The sequence below is a fragment of the Apium graveolens genome, chromosome 11, assembly GCF_009905375.1.
Source record: "Apium graveolens cultivar Ventura chromosome 11, ASM990537v1, whole genome shotgun sequence".
NCBI lineage: Eukaryota > Viridiplantae > Streptophyta > Magnoliopsida > Apiales > Apiaceae > Apium > Apium graveolens.
This window is the reverse complement of record NC_133657.1, coordinates 76,546,964-76,559,731: the sequence shown is the minus strand read 5'-3', so window position 1 is coordinate 76,559,731 and position 12,768 is coordinate 76,546,964.

Below are 12,768 nucleotides of genomic sequence, written 5' to 3'. Positions count from 1 at the left end.
CATGTTGACAGACAAACCATATGAACAAATCAAACAAAAGCACCTTGACAAAGTGTTGTCTGCTCAAATCGTGATAGATGCTCATGATAAGGAAAATCTAAAGGAGAAATTGATTTTATTTCTCAATGATGGATTAACTTACAGACTAGCTGATACTGATGTGCTAAAGAAGTCTGTCAGAGAAATTCAACCTATTCACTATCTTCTGGAAGTAAAATCTGATGTTATAAGAAGATGGTCAGAATACATTTTGAAGGCTATAAGATATCTATTTAGAATCTCTTGTACAAAGACTTCTCAGTATATACCAATGATTACTGAAAGTGATGGAAGAGAAATTCCTATGCTGAAGAATTCTGCTAAGGTGGAAGTTATTCTGAAAGAAAAATACTTATGTTATAATGAAAACTATTCACATCCTAGAGTTATCAGACTTGGTGATGGACTTTAAAGAACATCAATTCAAGCTCTCAGAACAGCCATTTATCAAATTGGTGATAGTAAAGATGAAGAACTGATGCAGGTCAAAGCACAATTAGTTGAATTTCTAAGGAAAGCTGAAGACAAGCTGGTAAGAGATTCTGTTAAGAATCATTATGGATTCAGATTAATCCAGTAAAGTTGGTAAAACTACAAGGACTGTAAGTTGTAGTTAATAGTCTTATTAAACTCTTATTGCATTTGAACTTAAATGTTTTTGACATCATCAAATCTATTAACTTGTATAGTTTTGCACAATTTACAAGTTGGGGGAGATTGTTAGATATATTTGAGATGTCATGTCTAATATGTTTCATGTTTAGTTTTCAGATTTTAACAAACAAGAAATATCAGTACTTACTGGAATCAGTACTTACTGGAAGTCAGAACTTAAGGATATCAGAACTTAGATTATCAGAAGATAAATATCAGAAGATGGATATCCGAACTTAAGTACGAGAAGACTAAAAGTTAAGGAAGGAAGCCGATTTACATGAAAGAAGATCGAGACTAATACAAAAGAAGATATGCATGGAAATAGTTAGAGGACTTAAAGAATTGTATAAGATATCTGATTAATATATTTTAGGAGACAGAATTATATTCCATATCAATTAGAAGTAATCTTGTAATTGTGTACTATATAAATATAGACATAGGTTTACACTATATGTGTTATCATTATCGAGAAGATCATACATTGTAACCTAGCAGTTCTCGTGATATTTATTCATCACTGAGAGAGAACAGTTCCATTGTAACAGAGTTTATTATATCGAATATATATGTTTACTGTTAATTATGTTCGAAATCGATTTGATTGTATTCTATACCGTATTTAACCCCCTTCTACAGTGTTGTGTGACATAACATATTATATATTACAATCTCCCCCAACTTGTTCATTATGAAATTATGCACAAGTTTTGGTTAATGATGTCAAAACTTTATCTAAATGCAGAACCCAAGAACCCAATTTTCCCATCTGATCTTCTTTTGTGAGTTGCAGAGTTGCATTTAGATTTATTCTTCCTTCTCCCCCTATCAAGAAAAGAATATTATTATTTGGCAACATCCATTAGCTGTTCTGGCATTTAGATATATTATCCCCATTTTTGACATTATCTTCAGGAAGAAAGATCCAGCTAGATGCACATTGTTCAAAGTTTTGTCAATGTTCATGTAGAACACTATCAGCTGCTTCAAGTTATAATAAAGTATGTAGTGATGAGTTTACCAAGTAGATTAGAATAGGAAAATCCTAAGCTCTCTGTTCTTTTGAATAAGTAGTCTCACTACTTATCACTACACTAGTCTCATGACTTTTAAAAGTCAGAGTTACCTCACAAGGATTGCTAAATCCAGACATTCATTCTACCTCTCCTTTTGCCAGGAAGGATACTGCCTCTCTTATTTTCTGTTTTTCTCTCAATCTATTCTCTCATTCTCACATGAAAGGCTCAATTGTTGTTTGTCCTACAGAAATAAGAGGTGGCTGAGAAGAGTTAATCTGTGATCATATGATTAGGGAAAGACCATATAGAGCTAATCATACTCATTTCACCAGAAAAATGAGTGCATAAGCATCTATGACTGGGATCATAGTTTGACTCACAGATTGCTCTATGGTTATGACAGTGTGTTGTCCTCCACTTGTAGTGGGAACCTCCAATTGAATTGGAGGGGATTTGACTGGGTTACTGCCATGTGCACCGGCCTCAAACCCTTGTGTGTCTTGCAACACACTGGCACTTGAATGTGCTAAGCTTGCCTCCCCTATGACAGGATCATGGGCAATTATACTACTAGCTTTGACTGCTAAGGCAACCTCTGCTAGAGTTATGAGGGGAGTTGTTCCTTCTTGAGGAACCTCCAATTGAACTGGAGAGGATTTAGATAGCTCCCCCTCAGGAGTACTACCCTAAAACCTATCAGTCTGTTAAGAATGTTTTGCAAATGAAGGTGCATTAGTAATATTCATGAAAAGCTGATAAATTTCCATGTTTATGATTCCAGTTCCTTTTTTTAAACAACAGAACAACTGAAGAACATTTTGGGGATTTTGTCCTTTTGTAAAACAGGTTCCTTTTAAGAGTTACCTTCATGGGATTGTGTTTGAGTTTGTGTTTGTGTTGTTATGCTTAGGTAAACTGCAGTTTGGTTTTGAAATGTTTTAGCTGCAGTTTTAGCACTAATACCTGTGAATTGATTATTTGAATTCCCTGTTGATGTCTTGTATTAGACCTGTAATGCATTGAACAAATGTATCTTTTTGGAGTTTCATTAGACAAATACATTGTAAGATATTTTAGTTGCAAACATTATTGCAGAGAAGGCAAAATTCAATATAGATATAAGCACATAGGAATCATTACACAAACAAACGAATACTTAGAGAAGAATTTGGATTTTCATTAATAATAGAAACACAAGTACATTAAGACATAGATTTAACAAGTAAATCTTAATCCTAACTACTCTAGTTTGGGCTCCTTCTTATCTACCTCCAACCTCCTTGCCCTGCGCTCGTACGCTCTGGACATGGAGTTTGCAAGAGAAATGATTCTCTCCTGCAGCTCTAGAGCAGCATGTCGTTGCTGCTCAGCCACCCTGGCTCGTCTCTCCTGCTCGAGAGAGACTTCAATCTCAAAGAAAAGATTATCAAGTTGACCATCCCATGAGATTTCATCAAAGATCTCTCGTGGAAGATCAAAAGGGCTGCATACGATCCCCTTGATGCGGATTTGAAGTCCAAAAGGGTCATAATAGACCCTATCATCAGTCAAGTTCCGAGCTAGAAGATAAACACCGTGGTTGAGTGTGTGAAAAACAGGGGCAGCCATTTGGAGCGAAAAGAACAATAGGTGAGTTTTGAGGCTAAAATAGTTTATTAGAAAGAGAGTGGTGATGAATGATAAAGAGGGAGGCGTTTTTAATATATAGAGGGAGTAAAGATCGAAACCAATAGACTCTTGAGTTGCCTGGATAATACGAATAATAAACACATACGCATATTTGATAGTTAGAAATGACTAGTTACTATTCCCCATGCAAGTACTCAAGAATATTAGTTTACTTTAGAGAGTGACTATTCCCCATGCAAATAAGCACGTACTCCCTACACAAAAAGTAACTCCTCCTATCAGCATTCAGTCAAATAAATTAACCACTATCAACATACCCAAAACAACACAAATAATATACTAGTCTACTAACATTGGACTAACCTATTTCCACGTAAACAAGAAATCATATAAGCATGTAAATGTGTCAATAAGTCAGAGAAATTAGAGACAAAGTATGTCAAAAGTATTTTTCTGAACATAATTTATGAATTAAATTTGTTCAGTTTTTCATAATTTTTGCTTCTTTTGATCTGTTATTTATTACGTTTATATACTGAAGATATGAAGTAATAAATATTCAGTTTACTTGGAATTTTGAAAAATTTCAAGTTCAAATTAATCGAGAAGCCTGGGTATTTATAGTGAAAGTAGATGACTTATCGAGAACTCAAAAATAGACATTTGGAGTTGCCTATCGAGAAGTCATTTACAGAAGTGAAGTACATGTCGAGAAGTCATTTTAAATTACTCTTATAGAGAACTCAAACTTGACTTATCGAAATGTCAAATAAATTCCCAGTTTGTCCAAAAAGTGAACTGAATTAGTTCTAACTTTTATTAGAATAAATTTTCCAAAAGTAATTTACCAAAATAATTTACCAGTTTAAATTATTTTAGTTCTGAGTTATTGATAAGTCAAGAATTGTACTTGTAGAGAACTCTGTGAATGAACTTTATTAGAGAACTTTACAAGGACTTGTCGATAAGTCATTTTAAACCTATCGAGAAGTCACTCGAGAAGTCCTAAAATGACTTGTCGAGAAGTCAATTTATACTTATCGAGAACTCAGTTTACTAGATACTTTTGGTTATTGTAATTCTGCCTTGTGTTAATTTTACATATAAACGATGTAAATTAACAACTAAGCAGTTTACTCAGAATTTGAAAAATTCCAAGTTAATTGAATTTGAAAAATAAATATGCAGAGATTTCTGAAATATTTATAATTCAGATTTCAGTTAATTTCCAATTTAATAAAATTAACTTTGATTTACTGGAGATTAATCAGCTGCAAAACATTAGCTGAGTTCTTGCCTTAGGATGAAGAATTGAGCATTCCAATTACACCTACAAGTCTAGTGAAAGTTGCTTCATCCAAAGGTTTAGTAAAAATGTCAGCTAGTTATTTTTCTGTTGGTACAAAATGAGCTCAATGGTACCATTAGTAGCATGTTCTCTAATGAAATGATACCTCACATCAATGTGCTTTGTCCTAGAATGATTTAGTGGATTAGCTACTATAGATATAACACTAGTATTGTCACACATGATAGGAATTTTGTGTAACACTAGACCATAATCCATTAGCTGATTTCTAATCCAAAGCACTTGAGCACAATAACTCCCTGCAGCTATGTATTTAGCTTCATCTGTAGAAGTTGATACATATTGTTGTTTCTTGTTGTACCAAGATACAAGTCTTTGTCCAAGAAATTGACAGCTTCTACTGGTACTCTTTTTGTCAACCCTTCATCCAGCAAAATCTGCATCTGTGTATCCACAAGCTTCAAAACCAGTTCTCTTAGGATATCATAATCCCAAGTTTGGAGTTCCCTTCAAATATCTGAAAATCCTCTTTACAGCCATCAAATGTGATTCTTTTGGATTGGCTTGAAATCTTGCACATAGACATGTTACAAACATGATGTCTGGTCTACTTGCTGTTAAGTAAAGTAATGATCCAATCATCCCTCTATAGCTTGAGATATCTACACTCTTGCCCTTTTTATCCTCATCCAACTTTGTTGCAGTAGACATAGGTGTAGATACAGGTGAACAATCAACCATTCCAAACTTTTTCAAAAGATCCTTGACATATTTAGTTTGGCTGATGAAGATACCATCACTTCTTTGGCTGACTTGAAGTCCAAGAAAGTAACTCAGTTCCCCCATCATATTCATTTCATATTCACTCTGCATAAGCTTGGAGAATCTTTGGCACAACTTCTCATTAGTAGAGCCAAAGATGATATCATCCACATAGATCTGAACTAGGATCATATCTTCACCATGTTTCTTGTAGAAGAGAGTCTTGTCTATGGTTCCTCTACTAAAACCATGCTTCAGTAAGAGATCTGACAGTGTGTCATACCAAGCTCTAGGCGCCTGCTTTAGTCCATATAGAGCCTTGAGTAACTTATACATCAAGTTACGAAATTTTGGATCCTCAAAGCCAGGAGGCTGTTGCACATAAAATTCTTCTTCTAACTCACCATTCAGAAAGGCACTTATAACATCCATTTGATACACTTTAAAATTTGAGTGTGCAGCAAATGCTAGAAAAATTCTTATAACTTCAAGTCTTGCAACAGGAGCAAAAGTTTTATTATAATCAATTCCTTCTTCTTGTGAGTAGCCTTTAACAACCAACCTTGCTTTATTTCTGGTAAATATACCATTTTCATCCATTTTGTTCCTGAACACCCATTTTGTTCCAATAATGCTTCTGTTCTTTGGTGCAGGAACTAACTTCCAAACTTTGCTTCTTTCAAACTGATTCAGCTCTTCCTGCATGGCAGATATCCAGTCAGGATCCAATAGAGCTTCATCATTTTTCTTAGGCTCTACTTGGGACATAAAACATGCATGTAGGCACTCATTAGCAGTTGCACTCCTAGTCCTCACACCAGCAGTATGATCACCAATAATTGCTTCTCTAGAGTGACTTCTATCCCACTTTCTTGTGTGAGTGTGTTGACTTGTGCCTTCATCATTTTCTTCATTATTGGTGTGACTGGTAGATCTTTCTTCTCTTTCTCCCCCTGAGTTTGTGCCATCAACTTCAGGTGTTTAAGATGAGCTTCCATTCTCATAATTTTCCTGTTCGGTAGACTCTTCATTCATCATTTGTTGTGCAATACCTTCATCTTCTTCATCAGAATCACTATCAATGTTGAGGTTTTCAAATGCAAGGACTTAAGCTTCATTGTCATCAAGGCATTCCAAGCCTGGACACTTGTCATCATCAAAGGTCACATCTGTGCTTTCTATGATCTTCTTTTGATCAATCACATAGACTTTGTAGGCTGTTCTTTCCATTGAATATCACAAAAAAATTGCTTCAAAGACCTTTGAGTCAAATTTTCCCACATATTAAGAATTTTCTTTCAAAATGTAACACTTGCTTCCAAACACATGAAGATGCTTTACAGTAGGCTTTCTCTTGGACATGATTGAGTAGGGTGACTTGACATGTGCCTTGTTAATGAGATATATGTTCTGTGTATAACATGCAGTGTTGACAACCTCTTCCCATAAACTTGTTGGCAACTTAGCATCTTGCAGCATTGTTCTAAAAGCTTCAACCAATGTTCTGTTCTTTCTCTCAACTACTCCATTTTGTTGAGGTGTCCTGGCAGCTGAGAACTCTTGAACAATGCCTTTGCCTTTGCATAATTCACTTAATGTAGCATTTCTGAATTCTGTTCCATTGTCACCTCTCAGTCTTTTCACATAATTGTAATCATAAGCCTGTTTTTCTATCTTCTTAATGTGCTCAATTATGATATGTGGAGTTTCATCTTTAGAGTTCATGAACTCTACCCAAGTGTATCTTGAGAAATCATCCACCATCACAAGTGCATATCTGTTCCTTGAAATAGATAAGACATTTACTGGGCCAAACAAGTCCCCGTGAATTAGTTGCAAGGGTGCACTGATAGAATTCACAGTTTTTGACTTGTGACTAGATCTTTTCATCATTCCTTTCTGACAAGCTTCACAGACTTCAACTTGAGCAAACTCCGGTTTGGGCATGTATCTCACTAACTCCTTTTTGACTAAGTTGTTAATTGCCTTGAAATTCAAGTGAGACAGCTTCTTATGCCATAGCTTGCTTTGTTCTTCTGATGACTTGGTGTAGAAGCAGCAAATACAATCCTTATTTATTGAGTCCAAGTCTGCAACAAACAAGCTTCCTTTCTTGCTCCTTTCAGATCAGTTTCACCAGTTTTCTTGCTGATAAAGGTGCATTCTTCTTTGTTTAATAAAACTTCAAAGCCTTTGTCTACAAATTGGATAACACTGAGAAGATTCACCTCAAGACCAACTACTAGTGCTACATCATCAATGATAATATTTTCAGAAACAATCTTGCCATATCCCATTGTGAATCCTTTGCTGTTGTCTCCAAAGGTCACCAATGAGCCAGCTTTCTCCTCGAACTGTGATACCAGGGCCTTATCACCTGTCATATGTCTAGAACATCTACTGTCAATGATCCATATGACTTTCTTCACTTTGCCCTGCACACAATGAGATTCAAGTGTGTTTAGTAACCCAAGCAGTGTTGAGTACTTTCTTATTGTTAACTATTTTAGGAGAAGTAGAGTGATTTATTTCAGATAAAATAGAGTTCAATGATTGTTGTGCATTTTCCCTTTCTGATGTAGACTCAATTTGTATTTCTTTTAAGTCTACTCTCAGTTTGTGACAACTCTTCATCACTTTCAAGTTATAAGGGATGCAATCAAACTTATCACAGAATGAGTAGGGATCATCTAAATCTACTTCATTGTATTTACAGGTTCCTTCAGTTGGCTTACTAACACCCTTTTTACAAAGATGGGTTAGATGATTTTCTTTAGCCTTGGAAGATTGAATTGAATCTGCATTCTTCTTTTCATTATCCTCATCTGCAATTTCTTGCTTGATAATCAATTTTTCTTCACTGAAGTTTATCTCACAAGTCTTAAATACTGGTGACCCAACATTTTTTAGCATTGCTGGAACATTTTCACTCTTTGTTGCTTTTTCTCTGTCACCAGTATTTTTCTTCTTGTTGTTTAAGGTATAATAATCAAGACCAATGGCAATGTTTGCACATGGTTTATTTTTCTCATGGTACTGACCAACCAATTCAGATGCATTATTGAAGGACTTCAACTTTACTTCACTTTTCTCCAGTTTTTCTCTTAGCACACTCTCAATCTCATTTGCACACTTGAGCTTATTTTTCAGTTAGCCATTTTCTTGTTTCAAGGCTTCAAGCTCCACTATCAACAATTCAGCTTCTTGTTTTTCACTTTCAAGCTTCTCATTTAACTTTGTTAATCTGCTAACTTCTTCATTAGCAGCAACCATGCTTGTATGAATGTGAAACATTTCTGTGCTCATTTTTTCAATAGTTTCCTTATATTGATTTTCATTTAAATCAGTGGAGGTAAAGGTTAGTACCTGTGATTTAGATGAGGATGATTCTCCTTGCTCCAAGGCCATGAATGCATAGTTTCCAAGTTCTTCATCTTCATCATTTTCAGAATCATCCCAACTTTTACCTTCTACAATATAAACTTTACTTTGTTGTTTCTTTAGAAGAGCTTCATACTTTGCTTCAAGTTCAAGATAAGCTTTATCTTTTTTTGCCTTCTTGGGTTTCCTGCATTCTGTAGCAAAGTGACCTAGTTCATCACATCTGAAGCACCTTATATTAGATCTGTTAACAGATCCAGTTTTATAACCACTTTTGCTATCAAAATTGTACTTCCTTTTCTCTTTCCAGCTGCTGTCTTTGTTAAAAGACTGTCCTTTACTTTTGAAGTATCTTGGCTTCCTTACTCTAATGTTAGAGAATTTTATAGCCAGATAAGCCATTGACTGATCTAGCTCATCCAATTCTTCAAGAGTGTAGAACTCATCCTTTTCCAATTCTAGTATGACTTGCTCTCCTGTGAATCAATTGTTCTCTGCTCACTTGTTGAGACAACTGAGGTATGACATCTGAGTTCATCATTGGATGTTTGGCCTTCATTTACTATTAAAGCACTTGAACCATCTATAACATGCCCTTGGCCATATCTCAGTGATTGCCTTTGAATCATCTCTAGTTCATAGGTTTTGAGAATTTCATATAGAACTTCCAGAGTTATCCTGCTCAAGTCTCTCCCTTCCCTGATTGCTGAGATTTTCTGTTCCAAATGATCAGGAAGAGTAAGCAAAAACTTTAGATTCACCTCTTCAGCTTCATAGTACTTGTCATGAAGCTGCAAGTTATTTATCAGCTTATTAAATCTTTCAAACACTTCAGTGATGGTTTCCTTGAGCTTAGCCGTAAAACCCTCACACTGTGAAATCAGTATTCTTCTTTGATTAGATCTAACTTCCTCAGTTCCTTCACAGAGTATTTCAATTTTCTCCCATATTTGCTTAGCAGTGTCACAGTTGACAATGTTGTTGTACATCACATTGTCAAGTGACCCAGTCAATATAAATTGTAAGCTGCTGTCCAGGGAGGCTTTCTACTTTTCAGGGTCAAAATACTAAGATGGATCTTTAGGAGCATAATGAGCTGATATGACCATGTCTCCATCTGTAGATTCCTCAACTCTTATCATAGGAATGAAGGGTCCATTCTTGAGAATCTGAACATAGAGTGGATTGGCCATTTTGATAAGCAACAACATTTTCTTTTTCCAAAGAGTGTAGTTAGCTTTGTCAAATGTAGGGATTTTGATGCTACTGATTTTCTGTATATTCATTCTTCCAAGATCTTGAATCTGTTTTCTTTCAGATTTTGCTCTGATATCACTTGTTAGGTAATGAATCACACACAGAGGGGGGGGGGGGGGTGAATGTGTTTTCTGATTTTAGGCTTTTCTTGAAAGATAATAGTTGAACAAAGTAAATTAAATCTTGTATAAAAAAATGTTCATGCAGAAATTAAACTTGCATAAAATAAAGAACACAGATCTTCAAACCCTTTTGTATTAAAAATTAAGATGCTTTGCTATAAAATTTCTAAGCTCTTCTAAGTTAAAGAGCTCAACTTCTTCTTGAGAGTGTTACAAGAATTTTGATCTAAATTTTTACATCTAACTAGAGGACCAGTGTTAACTTTATAGCTCAGTTAACTGTTGGTTTACACAGTGGATAATAAACATGCTATTAATTTTTCTAAACCTTCACTTGTCATTTATATTTATAGAAAAGCAAATCTTCCATTTCTGGCTTAGCATATCTTTAGCATCCCGTGTTTACTTTAATCTTCCTCTGTCAGTTAATGTTTGCCATTGATCTTGCACACTCTTCAAGCTGCTTTTTGTAGACTTGTCAATCCAGCTGTTGGATTGTTTGTTGATTGTTTATCTTGGATATTAAACTGATATGCAATTCTGTACTTTGAGACTGTACTTCGAGATCTCCAGTTTGATTCATTTGAACACTTGATATCTTGATAAGTATAAAGGCTTATCGAGATCTCTAGTACTCCATAATGAGTCTGGCTTGTAGAGGTCTTCAACTCATCGAGATCTCTAGTCTTCATAACTTCACTTGACTTGTAGATATCTCTGAGTTCTCGAATGGATATAGACTTGTCGATAACTCTGAGTTCCCTAGTGAAGGAATGACTGTCGATATCTTTTTGAGTTCTCGAGTAGCTTTCCTGACTTCTCTACTCCCGGTGGATATTGCTTATCCGTTGAGTAGATATTGCTCATCCATCGAGTAGATGTATAGCTGATCCTTCGAGTAGATATTGCTCATCCGTCGAGTAGATGTTATTCATCCATCGAGTGGATATATAGCTCATCTGTCGAGTAGATATTGCTTATCCGTCGGTACTCTCTGGAGTTTGAATGACTTCTCAACAAGTCATTCTAGAGTTCTCGAATGACTTCTCTATAACATTAAATCTATGACTTATAGAGATCTTGACTTAGAATATTTTTCTCCAAACAGATTTATTCAACTTCAAGCTTCTTCAAAATTCTTCTGAGGCATGATCTTCTTGATCTTCTTTCAGATAAAATCCTTAGGCTTGATACTGTTTTAGGAAAAAGACTTCAGTCTGTACCTTTGCATTTTTACAGACTTTAAGTGTTACAAGTATAGAATACAAATTTAGATAACAATACAATTTACTTAGGTTTGGCCCCAAGCTTAACTGATTGCTAATGACATTGCCAGCTTCAGTAATTTTTGACATCATCTATTATATATTACAAGAATCCATATCCAAACCCGAAAATTTTATCCATACCCGAACCCGACCCGAACCCGAAAAATACTCGAAAATGAATACTCGAACCCGATCCATCAGATTTCGGATCGGATTCGGGTATACCCGAAACCCGAATTTTTTTTGAATTGGATATTCATACCCGAAACCCGAACCCGAACCTGAAATCTGAACATTTGTATAATTATTGATATTGCAAGTGCTTGGGATCGAACACGCGACTTGAAGAAAAAGAGTTTTAACGTATCATCTTCAACCACTCCACCACATCATTAATTGTATTTTTATATATATTGCTAATATTTGAAAAATCAACTCAATTGATACCCAATTTTTAAAATTTATTACTAAAAGATGTTTTGTTAACCTTATAAACCTTATCACCCGTTTAAATGATTGAATAATTATATTTCATTAAAGTTTATAATTAATTAATTTTTAACATAAATATAAAAATATATGTTCTAAAAATTATATAATAATACGTATAATGTATATTACAGAATATATATATGTATATATATTATAATATTATAATGTGTAATATATAAAATTCTAATATTATATATATAATTCAGGTTTTTTTCGGATCGGGTTCGGATAGAGTTGCAGATTTCGGATCGGGTTTCGGATCGGGTTTCAGATCGGTATATCTAATATCCAAATTCAAATCCAAAAATTTTTGGGTTTAAAAATTAAATTCATATCCAAATCCAAAAAATCGGGTTAGGTAAATCCAAAATTTCGGATTTCGGATCGGGTATCCGTCAGATCAGATTATTTTGCCATCCCTATGAGAATAAGAACTTCGGGCATAAGCTATGGTCTTTGAAGTTCTCGGGTAAAGTGGCGCAATTTTTATGGCGTGTTTGTAAAGGGTGTTTGCCAACAACGTATGCCCTAGCAGTAAAACAAATTATTGAAAATGCCCAGTGCCCATGATGTCAAAATGTGATGGAGACCGATACACGTGTGCTTTTTACCGGTGATTTTGCACGAAAAGTGTGGTATAGTGCAGGTTTATACCAGTTGTTGCAAGTGTTACCACATGAAAGGGATTTTATGGTCTTGCTGCGAATTTTTGAGACGTGCACGAAGGAGCAGTGTGTCCTAGTTGGAATGACCAGCTGGTGCCTTTGAAACAGACGGAACAAATGGCTTTGGGATAGAGTTAATGGGTCTGTATTTGAGGTAGAAACTGTTGC